Genomic DNA, 27,924 nt, shown 5'->3' with positions numbered 1-27,924 from the left:
ATCCATAAAGATGACTAAGGAATTAGAATACCTCTCATATGAGGAGAAGCTGAGATCACTCAGCCTGGAGGAAAGAAAGGTTTGGTGGGATCTTATCAATGTATATAACGACATGATGGAAAGGAATGAAGATTAAGCCGGACTACTTCTCAGAAGTGCCCAGTGTCAGGACAAGAGACAGAAGGCACAAATTCAAACATATAAAATTCCAACTTAATAAAAAATACACATCTTACTGGGAAGGTGATCAAACACTGGATTATGCTGTCCAGAATGTCTGTGGAGTCTCTGCATTTGGAAATACTAAAAACTTGCCTGTGCATAGTCCTGGGCAACCAGCTCTAGCTAACCATCCTTGGGCAGGAGAGCTGGAGGAGATCTCATGAGGTTTTTTCCAACCTTAAAAATATTGTGACTCAGTAGTAGCTTGAAAGTAAATAAATCCAGTCTCCAAGAAAATCACAAATGAACAAACAAAAAAGTGAACAAGCAAATAAAAAACTTAGAGCTACAACAAAATAGATAAAAGGAAAGAGTAAAATACATGACAATATGTTTATCTTCTAAATTTTCTGCTAGATCCAGGTAAGAAGTGCATAAGTACTCCCTGTAAATACTTGCTTGAGTTTTCAAGGTTTTTTAAATTTTTCCAACCAGCTTACTGATCTTTCCATATTAATCTTCAAGGTATAATTGTGTATCTGAATTTTGTTAGTGAAAATTTTAAGCTCAAGCTTAAATATTAATGGAAAACAAATTCTAAATCTTGCTTCAACAAGCAGTTTCTCTGAAACATAGGATCAGAATTAAATTTGCATAGTTAGGGATGAACAAGTCTTACAGATTGCAACCAGTTGTAATCCATAAACACAGCTTGAATTCCAGTCATTTAATATCAACAAATCTGTCATGGAGAAAATAAAATTTGTCTAAAGTAGACATGAATTTCTGTGCCCTGGGGAAAAAGCTACATGAGGAGCTATGCTTTTGTGTATTGTATATACTTTGTGAAGTTGCAGACACATTAATTAACATCTGCTGCAATACTAGGCACAAAGGAAATATCCTATATTTTATGTTCTCCTAACTTAAAAAAGTTGAAGTGACTCACCCCTGGTTAGGCACAAAACAATGGCAAAACCAGAATAGAGACACAGGATCATCTGGAATTTAATCTAGTAGGTCAAATTTTATGTTTTTAACTTCAGGAAGAAATCAACACTGTGATCACTGATAATAAAGACCGCATTGCAATGTCCATATCTGCACTGTAATCAGCTTCTTAACCACAGTTGACATTTAAAGGCCTCTCCAAACACTCACATTCCCATTCACTACAAAATGCACCTGAGTTAGGCAATAATGATCTCCATAAAAAGAAAAATCCTATGTTCAAGATTTATGAGGTGCTTTCACAATGATAAGATTTGTGCTAACCCCCTGCACACACAGAAGTGTATTTGACCTTCTGTGAACTCAAAGGTGTGTTATATTTGAGAAGTCCCAAGTCTGCGGTGGAATCTTATCTCTTTTGAAATTGGTGACAAAGCAAGGAGAGGAATACTTTTCTTGTTAAATAACATGCATAACCAAAAATAAATAAATAAATAAAAACCACGCTTGACCACACTGCAGAAAATTTGCAAAGAAGACAACATTTTAATTGGAAATCCCTTGGTATGAAAATGAACAGTATGTCAAAGAGTCAAGCATATGAAAGGAAACTGTCCATAATAAGTTACTGAGTCATTTAGATTAAGGAGTGCAAACTCAGTATCCATTGCTCCATAAGCTCTCTTTTTCATGATACTGAAACCAGCTGTATGTATGCTGCATATCAGCTTTACACTTCACATACTATAAAAATTCAGGCCACAGGAAACACGAGTCACAATGAGAGAAGGGAACACCATTCAGGGATGTAATTCATTTTACATTGATTTGATTTATACAAGGCAATATAAAACCAAATGTACTGCCCACCAGTTCACAAAGGAAATAGATACTACACCTGAACCATGGGTTCAGGTTTGTTAAAGCCAGAAAAAGTTGACACAAGGGCACAATAGTTTCCCAATATAAAACGTTTGGAATGCAACCAGTCATTATTCAAAGATCATACCTGTCTGCAATAGATCATTAATTAGGTAATATCAACAACCCCAAAGTGCTGGATCACATGCAGAATTTTTGAGCAACTTTGCTATTCTGAACAGTAACTACATAGAATGACATACACATTCCATCTTCATCAATGTTCTGTGATGAGAAGAAAGCAACAGACCATAATGCTTTCTATAGATATCTGGGTAGAAAACGTGAACTTGCAGGACTGAATCAGTCAGAATAATCAGTGCAGAAATTCTTACTAACACCTTTCTGTCAAACTGTGTTGTCAATATACTTGTCTCATTCATTCACAAATAGCTGAAAAAATGCCTGGTGAAATAATACTGCGAAAAGATCAAGTTTTAAAATGTAGCCTCTAATTCATTTAATATGTTTTCATTGACAAAACAAACAAACAAACAAACAAAAAAAAAAAAAAAAGTGGATCATTTGCTATGTTTTGTGGAACTGAATATTTAGGTTGATGCATTATGCAACACAAAGTATCAGGAATTGGCTACAGTGATTTGTCTTTACACATCAAGTGGTAGTTAATCATCTTAGTTCATTGGAGAGAACAGTTAGCCATACACTCACTTCTAAACCCGGAGAGACCTCTACTGCATTTAGGTATGACAAAGTGTATTAAAAATACACACCACAAAGTTCAAGAAAAGACATCAGCAGAATCACAGAACTGTTAGGTGCAACAGAACTGAAACACAGGGAGGCTGGAAATGGAAGACAGGATCTCACATCACAGGCATAGTAAGCATGTACTGAAAGCATGTTCTCTCCTGAGATGTTACCAGCTTTAGTGGGTGCAGCAGCACAGCTGGTCGGATGTGTTATAAAGATCAATGAAACTTGAAACACGTTATAGAACTGTGATGATTATATTTCCCATAGTCAGATTTTTTGTAAAGTAACATTTTAAACGCATGTGTTGCTTGAAAAGGAAATAAACTTTAAGAAGCATCCTCATTTTGCTGCTAAGTATCTAAAAAGACACTAAAAGAATCCTATATTCATAGTGCCTAATTTCTCTTGCGGAATTGCAAGATTTTGAAGTGCCAAATGCACTTCATGAAATCTACCTCCAGATTTTGAAAACAAACAAAAAGGAGCAGAAGTGAAGCCACATATGAAATTTAGGTAAGTAAAGACCTTTGTCTAGAGGAGATACTTTCTGACTGAACACACAAGGCTGATTCCTGATGGTGAAAAAACAAAACGAAACAGTTACTAACTCACGATTGAGGGGACCTGGACTGAAGGATGTCCTTGATTTATTTTCTCAGATAAGCAGAGTCAAGTACATCAACTGCTTAGCAGTAAAGAAGTAGTAAGTGTTTATAGTTCTTTAGCAACTGTGCCCACAGTTCTTGAAGATGTATCCATGCAAGCTTATAGACAATTGCACAAATGTACTTGTAAACAAGGAATAATTTTTAAATATTTAGTTAAGAAGCCTTGAACTCTGATCTCAGTATTATAACTCCTGCTTCAGTATTATATAGGTCTATACAAATATATCATGCATTCCATTTAGGTTCCTTTGAACCTAAGGGTAAGATGGAAAGAACCACAGGAAGAATATTAGCTTGGATTTCAATGATCATTTAACTCAATAAGAATATATTAATGTACTGGATCTGGCTGGGATGGAGTAACCTTACTGAACAGCAGTGCTGTACTTTGCACTTGTAGCTAGAACAGAAGTGATACCACATCAGTGTTTCAGGTATTGCTAAGCAGTGCTGTCATAGCAGCAAGAGTTCTCTGAGTCCCCCTAAACAAGGCCAGTAGGCTGGTGATGGGCAAGAGGTGGAAACACAGCCAGAATAGCTGACCTGAACCAACCCAATGGAGATCCCATATTATATGACATCATGCTTTGCAATAAAAGCTGGTAGGGAAGAGAGGGGGACTTGTTAGGGAAGCACTGGTCTTCCTGAGAAACTAATGTGTGTACTGAGGCCTTGCTTCCCAAGAAGTAGATTAATATTACTTAGGAAGTAGAGAATATTTATATTTAACTCCTTTTGCTTCCCCTTCTGTCATTAAAATGCTCCTTTTTCTCAACTCATAAGCTTTTTTTCATAGTAGTTTCTCCCTCTGCCTTTCTCTGGAGGGCGAGTGAAAGCATCATGGTAGTACATAGCAGGTCATGGGATGTTAAATCACCACAATTACCATGTAATGAAGGACGTGAATAGTTCGTGTGAACAATTCCAAACTTGTCTTAAATCAGGTCTTTCCAGTATCACTAACAACGCAGTCTTGGCAGCGCAGAGCCAGATTTTTTCAGCAGGACAGATCAGCTGTGCAGAGATCTAGATTATCAATCCTAAGGTAGACTACTACATTGTCTTGAATGATAAATTCTCCAGCTCAAAGTCCTACTGAAATCATGAATAAATTAAATTGTCAAATTGTACTGTTGGACATGGCGGTCAGTTATTCCCCAAATACCCAGTGGAGTAAAGTTTTCCAGTGAAACTGCTATTTCTACAGAAGAGATTAGAAGTGTGCATTATGCAGTTTAAATGTGATTGAAATAAATGCCAAGAAAAACAGTTGTGCATGGCTGATGTTGGAGATAATTTGGCAAGTTACCGAAAAGCTTTACTGTGCACCCCAATTGATTGCTGTGCATACAAAGTTATCCTATTAGCCAAAAGATAGCTTAAGCTGCAACAAATTTATGTTTTATGCAGAAGGAGAAAAGATGACAAGGAAACAGAGCTTTTTCAATAATAAAGTGTATGATGAGAAAATGTCTTCTACCAGAATAGAACCGTTGGAATGCTTTTGTGGTAGAGAACTTTTTGTTTTGGTAAGTATTATAGCTTGTAGGTCATCTGGAGACTGTTTCCAGCTCAGGAAGTTTTTGAGCATGTGGTTAGACCACAAAGTGATCTAAAATGCTTTAAGAAAATGTGGTTTCTTTTTCCTTCTAAATTTCTTTATGTCACACTTGTCAACAAACACTTCACTGCACAAATGACACGTGATTCCACAGCAAACTGCATTTAAGAGTTGAGATTTTCCTTGCCACCCTCATCTAATACTCTCCTAAACCACATATTCTTTAAGTGGCCAATGAATCTCTTATCACAAAGCTGCATAAGCTCTCTTAGCATGCTGGTCTGAAACAATTTTATTATCCTGATAGTTCATGATTCCAGAAGGCCAGCATTGTTTCATGAAGCTCAAAATCATTGGAAGATTCCTTAACTTTCTCACCAGAAATGAAAGAGCCAACACTGTGCCATAATTGCAAAGACACATACAATATTTAGCATTGTAGTCAGAGACATGTTCTCATCCCTCTGACTGAAACACCTGAATTGCTGTAGGTAAGACCGTCCATACATACTGCAATACAAGGAAGACAGCAAGAAAGCCTTTCTTGCATTTTCAAAACAATTTGAACTTCATACACCTTCTGTAGTCAGTACCCATGGTGAACATTCATTTTGCTAACCTCAACTATTCCAAAATTATAAGCAGAGCTTCAAAAAATTATGGGATTGAAATAATGTCAGGACTGTAAGAAAAACATCACTAAATACTGAGGTCATGGAAACTGGCAATACTAGTGTTGATGTATTGCTTACAGTCTGACGGCAGGCTCAGCTAGGAAGTACATATTCCTATGGCCTGATTGTCATCTCTGTTTCAGAGAGCTTTTGAGATGAACTCTTCTCTCCAATTAGCTCCTTCCATTTTAAAAACATTCACAGAAACTGCCACTGAACCACATCATTAAAAGTAGTGATGCTGGACCTCTGAGCATAAATGCAATTTCTTACTAGTAACAAATAAACAAAGTAATATTAATTTGTATTTGCTTATCTACTTATACCTATGTGGTGCTACACTATCTGATGTTTCTCATAACAAATCAGAGCGTAAAATGTCACTTAATTTTCTCTATTAGGAGAATTTGGTTATTGTGAAGTAAGTTACAAAACTAAGCTATACATATAGTCCAAATAGAAGGTATTAAAATTTTGCTCATTCTTCGTTTTAAACAAAGAGACAGTAAAACACCAATATTTCACAGAAACAGAAAATACAGTCAGTGAGCACAGGAATGTATTTTATATCTAACCAGATGTATAATAATTTGATGGATCCCAGATGCTGCAGAAAATCAAGGCAAGAGCATAACCATGCAACTTATTTGAAACAGATATATATTGTATAAGTTTATGCCTCTAATAACAATGTGATGGACTGAGTAAGAGTTTCAGACTGAATTTACTACACACACCAGAAACCAGTGCCCTATCACTAAGCTGTCTGACTGGTCAAAAATGAAAGATACTTCAATATTTACTGTGGGAAAGTAAGACTTCCCCAGATAGCCTTCATGGAAAAAAAAGAAAAAAAAAAAAAAAAAAAAAAAAAGCCACCTATTTTCTTCCAAACTATAACAATTATAAGGAGTTGTGAAAGAGGCACTGAATTCCTGCATTCACTCTAGACGCTTTGAGAAATATCATGGAGTAATCTTCACATCACAGCTATGTAAACAGGTAAAATCCATAAACCACTCCAGATCTGACAGAGCTATATGCAGCAAGAAAAGGTACGAAGAAGGTCAGTCAAAGATCCAGTCACATCAAAGGCCTAAGCTGGCAGCAATAAAGCAGGGTAAACAGGAGAACAGAGAATGGCAGTGTGGAAGAACGAACATTCAGACTTACGACAAATAGGACTTACGAGAATGGAAAGACTTCAGACTTTCACAAGGTGAAAAATCTGGGAGAAACCTTTTCTTTGCCATCTTCTCTGGCTGCAGCATGAGAGGAAAATACAGAGACCAGGCTTTCCTAATATTTTATATTTGCACAACCAGTTGTGCAGCACAAGCTATTTGCCTGCAGAATGCCCTGCTGTTTGCAAAATGCAGCAACTTCATCAGGAGGTGAAGAGGGACAGAAAAAAGATTTATTTGCTTTACCTCCATACATAGTCTACAGTTTTGTTCAAATCACTTAGAAAAAAGCATACTGCTAGGTGAAATTTTAAGTTTGTCTAACCTCCAGTTTCATGTAGCAATAAAAATGAAGGGCCTTTTCTCCCTCAACATGCCTAACTAAAATAGAATAGTATCACTTGAGAATCAACCTATTGCCCCATTTAGGACTCCCCTTGGTAGAGCAACAGGTTTTTACCTATTTTTGCAAGCAGATAACTACAGAGTTGTGTTTTTGTCAATGCAGCTATGGACACCCTCAAAGTAACTTCAACACATTCTGCTACATTTGGCATTGGAACAGCATCAGAAGTCATGATTCCCAGCTTCCTACTTGCTTCTCTGCCAGAGATCACCATCGTTTCAACAAGGATGATGCTGAATGGGACATAGGAAATGTAAAAGTGAAAATGTAAGGAACTTTTTAATATAAATTCCATTTAAACGTTAAAATGAAAATCACATGGAAATCCAGTGGTTACTCATCATTGCTGCATTTTTTAGTTTAAAGGGATTGCTACAAAATCCCAAGTTAGTAAAGGAATTCGTCTTTAAAAGGTACAATTTTAGTGTGCATGTAGAAGCTAATGTGTATGCATGTGTGTTTATAAGCATTTATAAATATATCTGTAAGATAATGGTTGAGGATTTAAGTGAAACATTTTAAAAAACAAATAAGCAAATGAACAAAAAGAAAACAACCCCCAAACCATAATTCAGGACTCAGTGATATACCTACTTTTTACTATTGTCATTTCAGATAGGAAAATCATATCATCTGTTCTTGTCATAATTATTTAGACAAGATCATTAGCTACTTTGTTCCAGTAAATACTCTGTGAATCATTTCTAAAAGCGTAAAATCTGAAAAGCAATGGTTTACCTGGCCTGCACCTACCTGCAGACTGACTCTGTGGCTGTCACAGCTGATGCTTTGCCATGGGGTCTGAAAGTTCCTTCACAGTGGTTATTGCATCAGCAGGATTGCACATATTTGCTGTGTTACATACATAAGTATTTTGTAGAATGTGCAAATCTAACAGTGAAACTTTCATGAAAGGTGAGGAAAAAACGCTTCTCAGGTAAGGATGATAAATAGATGGATTAGCTAAAAGGATTAGTGGCAATCTATTGTACTACCTACATTTACTCATATTAGCTTTCTTCACAAAAAGTATTTCTAGAAAAGATTTATTTTGAGACTATGAGTAAAATCTTCAATGGAGAGGAAAGTATTTGTGTATCATGCTCCAATTTTACTGGTACTCTGGCTGTGAAATATAAGAACTGCTCAATTCAGCCAGTGTGCAGATACTAAGCTTACACAGAGTGATTAAGTTGGCCATTTAAGAACACCGTGTGGTGCTTTGACAGTTTTCTTTACATTGTGGTGTTTAGCTTAGTTCCATATATATGTAATTTCAAGGAGCTTTACTGTCGTAGAGTTGAATCTAGAATATAAAGCACTGGGGACTTTTATGAGCCTGTCTGGACAATCCATACAAAAAAATCCTTGTAGTGGGCAAATTTAATGCTTTATAACTTCTGAATTTTAATGAATAGGCCAGTATACATGTGTAACAAAGCCCTGTGCTGAATGGACTCACAAGTGTTGCCACTGGCTAAATTCTGAGGAAAGATGGAGTGGCTGAGACATGTGCTTTAGATCACAATGATGTAGCACATTTTCTTCTCACATATATAATAGTTTGCTCTGGCCAAAGTATTGTGCAAAGAATACAGAGGACCAGGAACCCAAGATGGCCAAAAATCCAGCTGCATCTAAACACTGTATTTCAGTCACCTTTGCCTTTTTTTTCCAAAATATTAAATTTTAACTGAGCAATAGCTACTGAGAATGTTCTCTGTGGATGCTGCAGCCAAATACCTCAATGAAAATTAATATCCATACAATCAAGGTCCCATTCATCTCCTTCAAACACCAGGTCATCTTTTAGCTTTTGGAGTTCTTCTTGCAGTGAAGTCCCAGAAAGTCAAGTAAGTTAAAATCTCATTAATGTTCTCTTCCTGTGGTTTTTAGAAGTATACTGTGGCATGTTATTAGCATGTACAAAAATAATGTTTATTAAATATCTATGAATGCCTGATATATGTGACATTAAATATCTGTGAAATTAGATACTTATGCATACTGACTCCAACTCGAACATTTATAATTTTGTTAAACAAAACCAGCATTTTCTGTCTTCCAAAGCACCTCACTGTTTCCTTCCTTCTTATTCCCTCTCTCAAAACACCACCTCACTTACCCTATAGCTAATTCTGCTCTACTAAACCTGTGCACACACACTTTCATAGTTTAGAAAGGAATGGATTTCTTTTTGTGAGCAAACTTGAGAATATTATCTAGATCACTCCATAAATAATGCCTCCTATTTATTTCCATGGAAACTACAGCAGCTACAAAGAGCACAACAATACCAGTCCACAGACCAAATTCTCAGCTACAAAAAAAATTTTCCATGCAGTCACCACCAGGAACTATACATTTTTACCAGTGATGAACAAAAGCCTGCATTCTGCACTTGTAAAAATCTGTACTAGCAGAGTTGAGCCACTGTTGCCACTCCTGAAATGTACCACCCACAGCCTCACTGTGCCAACATTCATTGTTTGATATCCAGAAATGTTCAGCAAGTGTCAATGAATGTTAATGGGTGTCTTTTTTTTCCACACAGAGGAATTCAATGACATGCCTTTGCTTCATATGCACTTCCATATCAGACATCATTCTACCTCTGCTGCTATCTGTCAAACAGCAACAAAATGTAATGGAACATTGGTGGGAAGATTCAATCTCTACTGCCATACTACTAACACCTGATTCTGTCACTGAGAGCCAACATAATAAAATAGGAGGCATTACTTTTCGAGCAGGCCTCTTATCTCTTGCAGCTGACTCCATGTCCTGGCTGTGATACCTTTTAGAACGCAATCACCAGCCAAACTAAGAGATCATATTGTAAATTTTATGAAGCTAGTGCATTTTTTCTTGTCTGCAGCTGACATGTCCTCCAGAGCTACAGAAAATATAGGTAGGTAAACCTGAGAAGAAAGTAGATCAAGTGCCAATGCATTTTAAGGCACTCAGAAAGAAAACACTCCGTCAAGATTTCTATACAAAATGAAAGTACAAACATCTTTAAAAATCTTGGTCTGTTTTTGTTCACATTTCTCTGACTCTAATCTTACATCAAAACATACAAACTGTGCTTTACTTCTCCTTGGTCTGGGCCAATCCTATTTCAAGAACACACTTACCCCAGACCATGTAAACTCTAGGCTCACAGTCTGATTAATCTGAAATGTCTGTCCTGGTTCCAGCCCACTACACTTGTCTTTGGAGATGAATGAGAGATCACAAAGCAGGCTGCTGCCTGAGGGCTGGAATTCGGGAGCCTCGAACAGCGGTACTACTTGTTGGATATGGTTGGGTGATACACTAATGTGCCTGAGTGAGACATTACCCCTGCAGAAAAAAATTCTCTCCTCATTCTTTTCTCCACTTAGAATCATAGAATGGCTTAGGTTGCAAGGGATATTAAAAATCATTAAGCTTACACTCCCCTGCTGTGTGGGCAGGTTTGCCACGTACCAGATCAGGCATGCCCAGGATTCCATTCCAACCTCTTACTGGGACATCTTTATTCTGTGAGGGGCAGCATCTGCTGCCAAACCAGATGCTGCCCATGAGCAGTCTAAGCATGGCTTTGCCATGACTAAAAGCAGCACAATGTTGGCAATCCAAATCCCAGTTACAAGGGAAATACAGCAGAAGGAATTGCCAAGATGGACATTGCCAGCCTGCTTCAGGACTCAGCTGCATACCAGATGTAGCCTTAGAGTGCAGTGATGTGATCTCCCAGGAGGTAACATCATATGCATGGAAAGGACCCCCAGATCACCCTTCTTATTGGTCAATTAGTAGATGTCTGTGGTCTTGATCACAAGATTTGGGCACACAGCTCAGAGGGCACTGAAAGCCCTCTATTATTCAAAAGTTGATTGTCCCAGAAATAGGCAGGTTTAATGAACTAGCTTGGATGTGGGTAGCAAACTGACTGCAACATCACACAATTCACATGACTTCATTTATCCTTTTAAAGTCAATTTTTCCTACATAATTTCATCTCATCATTAACTGATTTTGGCTGCAAATCTCCTTTCAGCTTCTTTTTACCTCTGAAATCAAGGTCAGATGCACATCTGAGACTGGGCAAACAGCTTATGCTCTCACAACCATAGAAACAAGCTGTCATGGTAGGAATCTGAGGAGGGTGGACTGAATATCTCAGGTAAGGGGATAGAAGAGAGCATACATATCTTATTATAAGCCATTCAATGAAATCCAAGCACTGAGCAAATTAATCTGCATGTACCATTCTACCTCTCTGTTCTTCTATCTGTTATGTTAATTACTGGAGAAAGATAAGAGAATGTATATGAAGAATGTCAGCAAAACCTGTTCATTACCTGCTATTAAATGGGTGTAGAGTTTAAGACAAACTTCAGGAGATACAGACACAACTCCCTGGACAGACTGCTCAGCTGCCAGAGATTCTAACTGAAAACAGCACAGACAGGCTCACTAAACTTGCCTTCATTTGGTGATAAAGTTATTTTAAATCTCTCAAGAGATTCCATTCCACTTAAATGCAGTGTGATAAGCAACATTTAATGATACTATGAGAGCAACAGCATCTGGAAAAGTGAGTAACATATTTTTTTCCTTCCTGTTTTGAGATGTGTGGTGCTTGTGACCTTCACTAAAGAATCAGGCTTTGTAGACAAAAAAAGGGAAAGAGCAAGGCTGAGATACAGTAAGTTTCCCCGAGGAACAGAAGGAGATGAGTGCTGGCACCACTGAGCGTTACACAGCCAGTTTTGCCAGGTAAGAAGAGAAATAACTACCCAGCCAATTATGACAGAGGGAAAACAGACATGTATGGCAATCACTAGTCCTTCCTCCCATGAATTCTTAAGCAGCACTGCTCTCTCTGGTAGCAGGTGAGGTACCCAAAAAACTGCAAAGAGGAAGATCCTGCTCTTCCAGAAAACACACTTTGTCTACAGACACAGGGCAATGTCCTGTAATGCCGCACTGCTGCTACTATTTCTGACAGTTACAAACTATAAACCATTTCTGCGTGATTGATTTTTGGAGCTCAGATTGGTACTGTCCATGTTCCTAGAAACTGCGTCACTGGAAGCTGGCTGGCCTCTAGATCCATTACCAACCACAGCTTCTGTCAGTGACAGCAATCAATGGCTGGGAAACACTGCTTTAGGGAAAAAAAATATCATTCTTAAGTGAATTTACTGAACACAGACTAAAGCAGCTCTGATCAGTCGGGTAATACAGTTACCTTTTTTTTTCCCTCCACCCTATTTTAAAATCAGACTTTTATTTGCAGGTTTTTTTTTTTTCCACAAGTATAGCATAGAGGAACTGATTCTCTTAGGAATTTTCATTCTAAATCAAAAAAAGTCACTGAGAAACACGATGCACGTGATAAGCTGGAAGGCCACTCCATTAAATATTGTGCATGTACTTTAAAGGAACAACAGAAACCATCAGTCTCTGGTCTCAGTGGAAAACAAAACAACTAAAAAAACTAAACATATTCTCCATATCCAATAGTAAAAAATAAAATTGAGTAAAAGATCTGCAAAAAGGGACTATTTGCTCTGGCACTATCATACAGCATTAGTGTTATCAATCCCTTTTCTCGTACTCCTATTCCACTGCCTAAGATTGTGTCATCCCAGAAATCTACTGACCTTCCCAAATATTTGCTGTCATGCTTCTCACCAGCTACTTTTGAATTCAAGTTATCTTTGACTTTCAATACAAATCCTACAAGCTGCTCAAGTGTAATTTCCTTGGATTGTGGGGAGTATCCGTAAGTTCACGAAAACTGTAGATTGTGTCTTTGCAATCTGAATGTGTTCCTGGGCAGCCAGCTCTGGGTGACCCTGCTTGAGTAGGTTGGCCCGAATGACCTCCAGAGGTGCCTCCTCAGCCAACCTCACCTATTCTGTGATTCATGCAATTATTGTAATTACTGTGAACTTATCTGGATGCAAAATTTTGTTACTTAAATCAGAATAAATTCAGTCTTAGTTGGTGAAAAAAAACTTGGCCCTGTTTTAAATACCTAGTAGAAGCTGGGCAAATGTCTTGATGTCTGAGAGCAGGAGAATGCTACAGCCACAGAAAAATAATACTTTTGAAGAAGAATTAGGTCCAATTCTTTGCTTTCACTTCCCAAAGTGCTGTCATTACAAGAATTTACTAGCCCACTTTCAGGACATATAGAAAAGAAATGTGATTAAGAAAATGAAAATACTTTTTGGCTGCATATCTAACAGGCCATACTGAAAAAGTAGTCCACAGTACCTGATAGCTCATTTCAAAGATTTGGGAAGAAATGAAAGCACAAAGTGATGCCCGGCCTGAGAAATTGTAACGTGGATGTTGATGGTAAAGGCAGAACAAGAAGGATAACATGTCTGCCCAGCAGTGCTGGCCAACCACAATACGCCCTCCTGGAAATGGAAATATGTTCATGAGTCATTACTGTGCTGAGAGGACCCCTGCTGACAGCCCAGTTACAGTAAAACTAAAAAGACAACAACTTAAACAAAAAACTTGGCCAGAACAGAGAATCCAAAGTCAATACCATAGCATTCAGGGCTAAATATAACCACAAAAAGGAATCACAAAAGGCAATGCCATAGGCAGCGGTAGTTCGCCTATACCTCATGCTGGCGAGCCATGGAGGCTGTATGAAAGACAAGCACAAAGCAGAGACAGACAGCCAACATAACACAGTCTGAGCCATTCTCTGGATGACCGAGAAAAACCTTCAGCCGTCTACCGACATGTCAGAAGAGAACCCTGTGAGAACTGAAATACTCAAATACACAAAGCAGCAGAGATAGCAGATACAGAACTGAAAACAAAACGCCATTCTTACAGCATCCAACTAAATTTATTCGTGTTGCAAGTTGAAGAAATCCATATCAATTAATTCTATACTCCTCAGTAAGGTTAGTTTTAGGGGATGCTTCCAGCAAACAATTCCTGTCTGCCTAGGTTAATGATGAGCTTTTCTAAACAGAAGCTGTGGTACACAATCCTATCCATGTGCTTCCTTAAACAAACTCAAATTTTCTTTCCACCCTGCTGAACATTCAACATGTACTGAATTTAAGTTCTGCAATAAATCAAGGCAATTAAAAATAGTGAACATTTGCGTTTACATGAGAACAAGAATTTTGAGATAATTACTCTGAAATTTGGAAGTGGAACCAAGCAATATGTCTAATTAGCTTGAAATGTACTCCTGCTTTTTGGAGTTAGATTGGAAAGGATTTGAAGGGTTTGAATTTCAGAAAGTGTTGCTCAAATACTTAAGCTTTTACACCAGTCTTAAAGTTCAGCATGTGTCACAAACCACTGTAATAATAATGATGGTGATAATAAAACTTTGATAGCAGCCATCTGCCCATTCCAGACAGTTGAATCATTTCCAGTGCTCCCTGAGAGCCAGCACTGACATGGATTTTTATACACTATATCACAGACAGTATATGCAGGGTCTGCAGTCGAGACCTTTCTGTAATGACGTCAAAGAGGTTGTGCAGCCAGCATTTAAAATTGCTGCAGGCTTGTCCTAATGACATTAGGATATAACAAATGAGGAAAGAAGATATGTATATCAATGCTACAATAACAAGCAAGGACAGCATACTTAGCTCTGCAGGCAGCACTTAGGTTATCCTCCATGGAGCTGCTCTCTGAAGTTTGCGTCAGTGGAGGGGGTGGGGTGAATTCCGTGACGAAGAGGCATAACTCAGCTGGGGGACTTCTTAGTGTGAAGTCTGGAAAATTATAAAGAAAAAGTTAAGACAGAACTCGAACAAGAAGCTCTAAAGCACAGAGGCTTTAGCAAGATGGTTCAATTTTCTGCTTGCAGAGAGCCAAGTATATTGCTAAGAACACTCTACAGGACTAAATCGAGGATTTTTTTCAAAAGCAAAAAACCCCACACACTTGAAATAAAATAATCAAACAAAATATTCATATGGTACCCAGTCTTCTAGCAGAGGTATATAATGACTCAGTTGGCTTCAGCACTGCTGTTAACTTAAATGCATAGGTATGTGTGGCCACATCTGATCTGGAGCTTTGCTGTTATGCACAGAGCAACACAAGTGTAAGCTTTTCCTCTAGCGCAGCAACCTATAAACTGTCTCTCTCCCTCAATGCACCTGGATCTGTCAGGCCTCTGGGTACACTTGCAGAAGCTTGCAGCAGGTATTCATATAAAGAGAGGCAGGAAAGCTCATTTCTTAACAGGGGACAGAGAAACAGTGAAGCATGAGTCCACTTGTAAGTTTTATAGGAGTTCATGCACTTAAAAATCAATCAGGTCAGGTTTTGGGAAGCTTTGGTAGATGATTTTGTATTTTTAAATCCAAATTACTAAGCAGTTGATAGTTTTCTGAGAATAAGCATATATGGATGCTGCGACAGGTGATAAAATTCCAAACATACTGGATCATTAACAGTACTTGTGAAATAAGGAGTAGGTGTGCACTCAGTGCAAGCTGGTGCTCTATTCATCATACAAAATACAGTTCTTGGAATGGTACCCTTCATGACTAAGCTCTGTAAAGATTCATTTCCATGTCAATGAGACTACTACTACTTTTATAAAATATATTAATAAATATTCGTTGTTTTCTATATCTCTGAAATATCCTGATTTAGCTGTTCAAGCTAATAGCACAGTGTGAACATTTAGAGTTCCTTCATGCCCTTACTTAATTTTTTCTTTATGTTTTCACTCTGCTTAACACAGTACCTGCAGCACTCCAGGTGTCTGTCTCAGAATAACTATATAGTTTATCATAACTACATTTAGCAAAAAAATAAAAAGTTGAAGTTTTACTCCTTGTACCTTTACTTTTATCATATTTTATGGAAATCACTACAAAGACCTTACAAAAACATAATTTAATTGCTAAGTTTGGTAACGTTTTCAAGCTTTGCTTGTAACTATCTAACTGCATTGCAAAAGCATGCTATTAAAAGTATTTTTTCTTTAAAGGAGCCTTCTGGGGACATTTAAAGGGTTTCAGGTCTCTACATGTAATGAGTGAAGAACAGAAGCAACACCACATGAAAGAGTCAAGTGTTTGCAGGTAACATGTCAGCGTATGCTTTCACACTTTTTGTCTGTTTACTTGGTTTTAGTAGTACAACACACTCAGACAAGCAAGTCAAGAAGGCCTCAAACCCTCAGAGACCATAATTTTCAGCAAGGAAGAAAATTTCGATTGATTTCTGAAGTAAGAAAGAATACTGGCAATTTTTATGGTATCCAACAATATTGGTGGAAGTTAATTTCACAAAGCTGTAGGAGCCAAACACAAACTAAAAGAAGCAGATTTCAGACTGAAGGTTTGAATGGACTTTAGTTCTTGTAAAAGATCTTGTAAGAAATACCCCCATAAGCTATTGGGGAAAACAATCAAGTCATGACAACAAAGCAGGTTAGCTCCTTGTAATAAGGAAAACTTTTCATATATTCTGCTCTAAACTATTTGCCTGTTGTAATCAATGTAAAATAACCTGGTTAAGTGAGAGGCACGAAAAAAAGAAATACTGGTGAAAATGTGTAACTAATCATGGTGACTATGTTACAAACTGCTGGTTTGTAGCTGAGAATTTGCTCTATCAAATAGACTATCCAACACTATCAAATACTGTTACTGTGCTCTTCGTATCTGATGAAGTTTCCATGGAAATAAACAGAAGGCAGTACTTTCGGCACAAACTGTTTGTATTTTTTAATGTAGTACACTTTCATGAAATTTCAATATTGGTTAAAATAATCAATCGTAGAGTGCTTCCATTGATATATTTCTTTCAGACACATAAGTAGACAAGGTCTTCAGAGATAAGTATTATTGTCTGAAAAAACTATGTTTGACAACTGTTCAATGCATACCCAATGGAAGTTCCTAAAATATCCTCCTTTTTTAGTGAGGGAAGAACTAAGAAAGATTTAAGTCCTCATCAAGCCCTGGATGCTGATGAAAAAAGTGCAATAGTGCAGTCAGTAGAAAAGAAAGGCTAGGTTGACCCGGGATCCTGTAGTTTAAGGCCTGAACATACGGTATGGCTATGAAACACAGTCTGAAACAGACATGGACTCCTAAAATCATAGGGCTGCCTGCACAGCATGTCCCAAATGGCAGGAACAGTGAGATACTCCCTGTAAGGTGTTCTATTGCACAGCATACCAGGCATCTCATCTGCATGAGGCCAGGGCATGCAATAATCTAACAATGGCATATGTTTGGCATACGTTTAGTGCAAGGAATAAGACTTTGGCCTTATTATCTGATCATTTTGTTGCCTAGCATAACTGCAGAATTCTGAAGCAACTAGAGAAAGATTCATGCAATGTATATCCCAAACAGAAAAAATCAGGGAACACATGGAAAACAGCTGAGGATCAACAGTGTGTGTGCTCAGTGCCACCTCCACATTAAGTCTGGGGACAGAAATGTATCTGGCCATAACACAAAACAGATAGTCTCTGGTTACAGTGTTTGTTCTGAACCTCTTCCAACCACTCACTGAACTCCATAAAGTGGCAGAAATATTTAACAAATGCTTCCATGATGATACTTCTACCACTTATCTTTGGAAAAGGCTCACTTGATATTGGTCTCCAAGGACAGAGATAACTCAGCAACTGCAGTACAAAGGACTCGGCCAACTACTTGACTGCTGAACTCAACATTTTATTGTCAGTTTTCCCAGATGTTCACACAGCGTGTCTGAAACTTTTTCGATCCCAACTGCCAAACATTTTTCTTGAAAGGAAGAGAGAAAGGAACTTAGGAGATTACAAATTCAGTACATAAAAGACATTTAAGTAGAAATATAAATACACAAATTGCATGGTACTTTTTTTCTGGGCTAAGAAACATCAAAAACCTGTATCACAAACCTCAGTGGTTGATTACAACCTACTACGTTGATGTTGCATTCCTACTCTTAGTTTATTCTTCTGAAATACCCTAGATTCATTGCATGAAAGCCAATCACTGTCTTGAGGGATGTAACAGACTGGAAATACAGGGCAAATATTTGTTTCAGAATTTCCAGAGGGGAAAAAAAAAAATAAAAAAATCAGGTCTTTGGAATAACTACTCAAAACTAAATCCTGTAAGACTTCTGTATTAGAGGTCAATTTTCCAGGTTGGAAAGAATGAGTCGGATGTTTGGCTGCTTCTATCTTTGAACTTTCACACCTCACACTGTTCATATAGACATAAAATCTCATAAATCCAAAGCCTAGTAAACAAGAGAGTGGAAAAATGGCTGCAGACCTTCAGAACTGATCTATTCAACTATTACCTCAGGGATACTTTGAGAAACATGTATAAATTTTTAGAAAATTTGAATCAAGACATAATTTTCATAGCAAAAGGTCTCTCTAAACAGAATTTTCCTAAATATTCATTATATCAGTGTTCTTCTATTTTTTTTTTCTGCTCATTTAAGATTTTGATTTGTATTTTGGAATCCATTACCTGCTAGTATTAATTCCATTTAAAAAAAAAAAGAATTCTAAAAACATGAATAGTGTATAGAGATGGGATTGCTTAGACTACCTTGTTCAGCACAAGACAAGCAGATTTTTATAACTTTTAGTATGTCCAGAAAAAAAAAACAAAACAGAACACACAATATTTTTTAAAGCTTCTGATGAAAATGGAAGCCTATTTCAGTTCCAGAAACTCTTTTTTTATATTCCACTATCCAGGGAAATAATAAATACCAAAATTCAACTGCTATTTGATGGAGTAATTGCAGTTATAAGACAACCAATTATTTAGGATCTTACATAGCACTCTTTGCATGCCACAGCATTTTGCCAGCATAAAACAACAGTCAAACTTCTCTTTTTGTTCATATACTCTCAACTTAAAAAAAAAAAAAAAAAATACAATAATAACATTTTCTTTCAATTTTCTATCAACACCACGTAAATGGCACAGCTTAGTCTGTATGCTGAACTTCAGTGCCAGGATCCAAAATAGAAGAAATGATTACAGTCTTAGTACTTCTTTTTTTCATTTCCCACTTTCTTCTCACTTCTCTGACCATAAATAACTTACTGCTGCATTATCCTCCCATTCTCACTGAAAGCCATTGATTTAAAGGATGTTAAATGAGGTTAAAAAAAAACAGCTCAAAGTGCTTTTAGGCATACAAAATGCAGGACAGAATTCAGTGCATGCAAACCAAACCAAGCTTCTGAAAGCTTACATATCTCTGAAAGACTAGACACTGTTAGCTCCTCGGCAGCTAAACCTGAATAAATTGCATACACAAAACTGTTGGAGCACAGTGGGAAAACACCACAACGTTTAATTTTAGGCACCTAATCTAAGGGTAGTCACTGGAGCCTCCAATGCTAACTCTGAGAACTAAGTTCTGATTTTGTAGATGTTACAAGATGGTACAAGATGTAATTTTCTAGATTAAATTCAGGTAATATCCTACACTACTATGACAATATGGTCTTTCTTTCATTCAGAGTAGTCTCTCTATCATCAGAATCCAGAACATGGTGTATATTAACATCTTCCAGCAGAGATTTCTTGCCAAGACACAGTGCTTTGCAATACCAGCTCTCAGACAAATCAGCTGAACATCTATCTGACTACTAGAATGCACAGGCATTATTCAGTGGCAGGCTTTAAAAGAAATTTGCATGAGAATTAAAAAAAAAAATAATAGTTCCCATTCTCAGCTGAACAAAGATACAGAAGATGTACATCATCATCATAACTACATAGTGAGGGAGAAATAAAGGCCTGGGAAAACATGACAGTGTTTCACAGGAAAAACTGTATGTCTTTAACCTTGTGCTTAAAAATGAACCAGATAGAGAGAAAACACTGGCTGGGTTCTGAAGAGAAGACAAAAAGGCGGCTGCCCTTGGCTTCTCTGTTGCACACCATGGAGCTGCTGTGGGAAAGACGTGCAGTATGACAGCATGTGCAATCAGAGCAAAGGCACAAAGACAATCTTACCAAGATACTCTGGTCCAGCTGGAGCTGTGAATGCTGGGGGTCACAGCTCAAGAAAGAGGTCATCCAAGTGAAAAGGATCTGGACAGAGCAGCAAATTTAAATATACATGAAGAAATTATACCATTTGAGAGTAGGCAGAAGAAAACCGGGCTGTTTTACCTACAGTATAAAAAAATAAAGAGAGAGAACACAACAGAAATCTTCTGTTTTAGAAAAAGTTGTGAAAAGGAGGAGAATAACATTTTTCTTCATGGTTAAGACTGATGAATTTGAACGGGTGGAAAAAAAAAAGGGAAAAATTATAAAGCAGCATATTTAGAGAATTGCCATCTATGGAGGTTTTGGAGGTTTTAGAAAATTATTGAGACAAATTAAAAAGAGATAACTAAAGGCAAGATGCATCCTTTGAGTCATTAGACATTTTAGATCTCTTTCCTTTTTTTTTTTTTTTTTTTTTTTTTTTTTTAAGACCCTGTGCTTTTAAAACTTAATATCTAAAGGCAGTATCTGAACTATAAGGAGAAGGTGTGTGAGATAAGGTTGACACCAGATTTTTCCCTCTTATACTACTCACAAAATAGGACAGTGCCACAAAATTGTTTTCTTATGCAACCTCCTTTAATCAATGGTTTGTAGCTGTCAGCACTGGACTGACTGAATGAAACTGAATCTCTTAGGGCTCATTGTTTAGGGCTATTTTCCAGTACTGGAATATATTAAATACCAGTAGAAGAATTCATTTATCTTATCAAAGTCAATCTGCAACTCCTCTTCATTTCTAGGAGTGTTTTAAAAAAATAAATTCAAACTTATTGCTCCATATTGTGATAAAATCCAGGCACATACCAAATACTTCTCAAAACCTTTATTCTTAGGGAAGGAAGAGAGGACCAGAGTGGATATATAGCATGTTCCAGTCAGTCTGACGGATCACTGGATAAGGACTTCAGGGCATGCCAAAAACTACTTCTGGGCTTCAGCAAGGATATATGGCCAACCTTTAGTAATACATCAGATGGATGGCAGGCTTGGCATTCAAATGGTGTTTCTGAACATCTACACCTCTTATCACCTCCAGTGAGACAGTGGCAAAAATGCACACACATATTTTGAATCTTTTTAATACAAAACCCATTTGTAACATACATTGACTTACCAATATTTAGAAATTTTTATTTTTTTCTTTGGTTTATGATTTTTCATGTCTTACCCACTATAGGTAAGACTTTATTTGTAACATACATGAGCTACTGTAGGCAGAAAAGAAGGTGTTATAAATATCCTTCATTGAAGGAAACTTTGCATCATGCATTTTGAAAGGAAAAATGGTAAAAAGCTAAATCTATTTTCATTTGCTCCTATAAAGTCTAAAAGATTTCAGGGGGCTTCTTTCTTGGTGAACTTTCTGGCTTTATTTTTCCTCTCTTGCTTTCATCTATTCCAAATTCTATAGTCTTTAAATAAGTGAACAAGTATCTTATAGCCAGAAGGAAAAAAAGTTACTAACTTGGCTCATGTTTGCAAAGTCAACAGGGATTTTCTAGTATTTTCTGAGGACACATAGGCATGCTATGGCAAGGATACATAAAATAGACTTCCAGCATGGCATTACTAAGATGGACAAATCATGTATTAATTTTCAAAATATTTCAGAAATAGAGTTTAGTCAAATGAAAAAAAGGGATTAAGAGATTTGTTGTCTGTATGCTGTTTCCTACATAGGACCAAAATTACTATTTTTTTTCCCCCATCACAAGAAATTACCAATATAAAATATCCTTCTTAAAAAGAACATAATTTAACTAGAAATAATTTTAAGTAGTTGCATTGTGGTTTTGATTAAGGTGAACTGATGCAATAAAGATAAATTGCTGATTCCTGGGTTTGAATTATCAAGAGTGAAACTAAGAGGACTTTCCTTGTATAGAGCCAATATTAATTATTGGCAGTTAATGGCAGAATTATAGGTCATTTTCTTTTTATATAAAACTTTATTAAATGAACCAAACCGTATGCACCATGTCAAAATGGGAAACATCAATAAACTCTTACAGAAATTTTTATTACATTTATATGGTGAAGCTTGTTGTAAGAGTTCATGTTCTTCAGCTTAGATACAACTGCACAGCAATTCAATAGTTTTGCCTGGTTTTGTTAATTTGTCAAAAAGAAGAGACCATTTTGCTTTAACATTTTATAGAAAGTTTATACTTCAAGTATTCTATGTCAAAACTAATTTACCAAGCTAAGATCAGAGGAGGAAGTTTAGTTCATGCTAGGAACAGAAGCTAACACTTAGTAAGAAGTCAGTATGGGGTCACTGACAATAGACAGAGAAGTTTCAGAAACAACAAATCCTCTTGTCATTAGCCTAGGCCACTGAAGTAATCCAGTTCTCCCCTTCTCTCCCCCAAACACTGACAAAAGAACCTTGGGGCTTGAGTAGGTCAAGCAAACGAAGAAAAGAAGGTGAATGGAGAAGCACCTGTAAAGAGTTTCCAGTAATTTTGAGCAGAAACATTCTGCCCCTGAGAGGGAACAGTCACATCCATCACACCTGTGATCCCACCACATCTATTCCTTATGGGAGTCTCAGCAAATACCATCCCTATATAAGCAATTAGATCCTAGAAGGCCAGTGTAACCTATTTTTTTTTCAGTTGGGGCCTAAACAGCAAGAAATAATAGTCTTGCCATCTTAGTCTTACATTACATGCTATTCACACCTCCTTGTCACCTACATTCTGACTACCCTGCCTTCTGACTGCCCTGTCTTATCTTTCTTGTTCCAGATTTGTTTATGCATACATTTCTCTTTCAGTTGATATTATAACTGAGTTAACAGAGTGTTTTCATACCATAACTCTGTTTCTTGTAAGTTTTCTCTTTCCCTATTGTGCTTGAGAAAAATGACACAAATTGAAGCAGTCAACAGCAAGAGAAAATGACCTTTGGAATATCACTAACATGAGATAAATGAAAAAAAAAACCAACCATGAAGATGCCTTCATGTATCTCCCAGGTTGCTGCTGTAGCAGTAGAGAGAGGCAAAACTGAAATAGTTCACAAATTTTTTGTGCATCAAAATAAAACACTGGTGTGCACAAAAAGGACATCACAAGTGACACTAGTTTTATTATCTCCTTTTGTCCATATGTGAAATCACTTACCTCTACAGATGATTTAATCAACCACTGATGTTTCCTCTTTTTTTGGTGTGATTTTCCTACATATTGCTTGACAATTTGGAAGTCAAGGAATAAAGGAACTTAATTTGGTCCAGCATCACAGATTTTTGCAATTACAGACTTTTCTGCTCTGCAAATACAAATGACATAAAATGACAGAGATGAATTCACAGCTTGTTTTTATCTGTTTCATGATTTTCACACAGAAGCCTGTTTGCTTGACTAGTCTTAAGTTGGATGTGAGACAGTTACCTCAGGTTGCACTACAGGAGGTCTAGATTGGATATCAGCAAGAAATTATTCATAGGAAGAGTGGCTAGGCATTGGAACAGGCTGCCCAGGTGGTGCAGTTGCCATCCTGGAGGTATTTAAGAGACATGTGGATGTGGCACTTAGGAAAATGAAGGACTTGATGCAGTATGTGAACGTTTGCACTTGATAATCTTAAATATCTTTTCCAAACTAGATGATTCTATGATTCACCTCTGAGTGATCCATTTGTTCTGACTGTTTCCCTGGAAAAGATAGGCAGTGACATCATAACAGATCAAATCAGGTTGGTTTTGGGAAAGTCCTTGAACTTACTATAACTGCAGGCAGTTCTGATGTCAAATAAAATGTATTCAGTAACTGTGATCTACAAAAAGCCAGCAGAGACTGTTTAAATGAATGTTTGTGATGAGAATAAAAATCAGCTCATGCTATTTTGTATAGGACAAGAAACTCTCTTTTTACAGAAGAGGCCGGGAATTTGAATCTTAAATTTATCCCATGGAAACTTTATGGTTATTGGTGACTGACACATTCAATTGTGACCACAGTGATAGTAATTTCAGATCATCATATGCAACTTCTTGTCAACATTTTTTAGTGCAATCTGGATTTGCTTCAAATAATGTAGCTAAAAATCCAAATAAGATGTTGATTTCCTGTAGGAACAAGAACATTCCAACATATCTACAAGAAGCTTTTCTTCATAACAAAAGAAATCACATTGCTGAGTTTAAAATTATTTCAACTCCAATTACTCTGTTGGCCAACCTCTTCCTCCCCACCCAGCCAAGGATTCATGCCAACATCTAGATAGATCCTTGGCAGACATTTTCATGACATGGTTGGCTTGAAAAGGCATGGGAGGAATTCCAGCACTGAAAATTCAGCTGCAGGTGGAAAAGCACAATCTGGCATATGTAATGGCAGTCATCACTACACATTGGCATTTATAATATATTTTTCTGGCTCAAAAAAATGTGTGATCATAAGCACTTTGTGTAGCATTAAATTACTGTATACAAGCAACTCTATCACTGCATACACAGCAGTACGATTGAATCATTGGCTTACCTTTGAAATACATCCTTAAAAGTCACTTAATCAGTCTGTATTTTGTTCAGTTGATGTCATCATTCCTGAACAGGAAGGAAAAGGTGCTTCAAATCCATCTCTGAACAAATGGCTGAGAACAGTAGCACAATCTCAATAAAATGCATAGCTAATAGTCAGCAGCATCCTCTGTTCATTGCAGTGGATGAGTGCAGACCTGGACTGCAATTGCCTGATATATTTGAAGGTCTTCATATGCAGGCCAATCCCTCTCTAAGTATCCCCCCTGCCAACAGGCAGTGAGACATTTTAATGATTAGTGACTTCTACAAAACAAAGTTGTTGTTATTGTAGCAATTAGAGCAACTCTGGAAACATCTGAGATCTTTATTTGAATTTTGGTTCAGAGGCACCATCAATAGCCCTTTGTAAAACTGTATAAGCGTGAGGGGACCTCCAGAGTTGATCTAGTCTCTGAAAACCTACCAGGTATAGTCAAGGCAGTGGCTTCCTATTTCTAGAGCTCATTCACACTTGGCATAACCTGGAAACCCAGCACTGAGTGCAAGCAGGCAACAGTAAATGAGCCTGTCTTAGCAGTAATGTGACAGAAATCACAAGGTAGAGAGTCTTACTGTTATAATTTGACTGCTGTAAGGGGTGGAAAATTCCAGATGAGATCTTTGTAAAATGGAATACAGAATCTCTTGTGGGGCATAATGCTGCCTTCCCAGGAAGCCCATCCAGAGTGCAGGTCAATGGTGCTCTCTTATTCTCAGTGATGTCTTCCTAAGCCTTTGACTCCTTTATCAAGTTTGCAAGTTAGCTGAGCGTCTCGCAGGAACAACAGTAATTCTATTTCATGCATATCGTTCTGCAGTGGAAAACAATAAAAATAGTTAATTGCTCTGAGAAAAAAAAAAAAAAAGAAAGAAAGAAAGAAAGAAAAAAGAAAAAAAAAAAAAGAAAAAGACGAAGTACAAAAAAGGAAAAAAAAAAAAGTATTTCCGGAAGAGCAAAATGCTACTTTGTGTCAAATGTTAATGACCCTGGGTTTGTGGCTCCTCACCAAAAACAGACCAGAAACCCAGCTGATGTAGAAATTGGTGACACAAGGCCACACAGGCTAGAAACCAAAGCCACTTGGTAGATGAAGGTCTAGAACCAAAATTCAAGCCTGCTTCATAAAAGTTTAGCAAAATGGGAGATTACATTGAGGAAATAACTTCCCAGATTGCTTCCCATTCTAACAACAAGATATTTAGGACAGAAGACACCACAGCAGAACTGCCCTTGATTGGTCCTGAAATGCTACCATAATATTACTATTACTGTTGTTGTTATTAATATTAGAGTTTTCAGAGGAATAGGAGCGATTATTTTCATGCCATTTTGGAAATAGGAAGAAGATAAAAACAGATCTTATCTGAAATGCTGACAATTAAACATAATGCTCACCATGCTTAACTTAAAAAACTGAAGAACTTAAATAAGCCTATGCTAACTAATGCTAATTTATTACTAAAGGAATATTGAGTTAGAAATGAACAATTTTCAAGCCTTATTAGAATCTCAGTTCTTAAAAAGTCTTCCAAAATTGAAATAACTTCTTTTTCACTACGAAACAAAGAATTTGCTGCCACAACAGGACAAGTTATTTTCACCTTTAAATGAAAACACCAACACTTAGAAATGACTCAGCAAGGAAGCATATTCTCCAATATCAAGAGCAATCCAAGCGAAGATCCTTAGTATCATTTAGAACCATAATTAAAAGAAATTGGGTATGACACATAACAACGTTATTTTTGTTCACATTCATCTTCATCTGGTAAAAAAAATGGCAATGGTTAGTTAGCGATATTATTCTCTCCTCCCAGGAAACATGGACCCTATTTTCCTACAATGAGACAGGGGCCAAGAAGTAGGTCGCGGTTTCGGGACAAAAAAAATACTACATTATTTGCCCCAGGCTGGGTTATATATATGTATATATATATATTTGATTCACTGTAAATTACACTGCTCAGACACCCCATCCATACATAAGAAATGAAACTAAGAAAGTCATTTTAACAGGGCAAAACCAGAGCTCCAGATACAAATTCCTCCACATTATTCAGACTCCAGTCATTGAATCATAAACCACATTCATGGTTTTGGCCCTGGATTCTAAGCAAACATTGTAGAGGCACCTCTTCCAGAGAGGTTCAGCTAAGCCAAAATCTTTATGGGACAGTTTGTCACTTTCCCAAGATGGAGATCAGAGATCAAACTTTCACAAAGCAGCAGCTGATCTGTATTGCTACAGGTGAGGACTGTTCCAAGAAAATGAGCAGAAGGGACAGCATTACAATTTTGATGTGAATTCTCATCAAGAAGTTTATCAAATCCTTTGAATCTCATTAATCAGAAGCTGAGTCCTGTACCTGACTTGTGCACCAAACTCAAATTCTGACCTGTGTCTGATGTAGATCTCAACACTGCCTTTTGAACTTATCTTTATGCAAACCACTCATTTTCTGTGAGAGCACAGACTGTTTTTTCTTTCTCTTGTACATAAAGAGACAAATAAGAAGAAATGTGCCCTGGCTATAAATAGAATTCCTTAATTGCCTAACCTGCTTCAATTAATTCATTATACAATTACAGCTGCCAGTTCTTCACTGTGAAGAATCCTTCTAAACTGCTTCTCCAGAACTATGATTTAAACAACACAAAATTAAGAATTTCTAAATGCAGCAAAACACAATTATAATCAACACTGACAAATTCTAATTTGACAGTAGGCATAATTAACAACGTAGGAAATTACCCCTATGATAATGTTCAATAGGAAGTAATGACATCTTCAGTATCTTGTACTCAGTATTATCTGCAGTCACAAAATTCCTATGTTTAAGTACCTAGCACAAATGCTGAAGGTTCAGCACTCCTGATTTTTGGGGGGTCTCCCAGGTTTTTGTGGTATTAGGTTCCTGCAAGCAAAAGACTCTTTGCCTAACATATTCCTCCCTTAGAGAGTATGAGACAATTCAGAACATGTGGCTAAGTCTTAGGCACACAGTGAAGAGAGCCAATGGCACAACATAGATCTTTGTTTCTAGTCACTTCTCTCAATGTCTGGTATGGAAGAGAGATTATGGAAGAGACCGCTATGCCTGG

General features: G+C 37.1%; 1 long non-coding RNA gene across 1 annotated transcript in view; it reads right to left on the bottom strand.

Moving 5' to 3' along the window:
- LOC125686618 (uncharacterized) overlaps positions 1-27,924 on the bottom strand; it is a 59,459-nt gene that overhangs the window by 12,151 nt on the left and 19,384 nt on the right. Inside the window, exons 5-9 of the long non-coding RNA XR_007373851.1 lie at positions 25,395-25,633; positions 24,781-24,845; positions 23,419-23,566; positions 20,249-20,407; positions 14,878-15,007 (exon numbers count right to left, since the gene is read on the bottom strand). This is a non-coding gene — a long non-coding RNA (uncharacterized LOC125686618). The remainder of the gene's footprint in view (positions 1-14,877; positions 15,008-20,248; positions 20,408-23,418; positions 23,567-24,780; positions 24,846-25,394; positions 25,634-27,924) is intronic.

Source organism: Lagopus muta, chromosome 1 (assembly GCF_023343835.1).
Source record: "Lagopus muta isolate bLagMut1 chromosome 1, bLagMut1 primary, whole genome shotgun sequence".
Classification (NCBI taxonomy): domain Eukaryota; kingdom Metazoa; phylum Chordata; class Aves; order Galliformes; family Phasianidae; genus Lagopus; species Lagopus muta.
The sequence above is the reverse complement of the archived record's forward strand: the minus strand, read 5'-3'. Positions and strand labels throughout refer to the sequence as shown.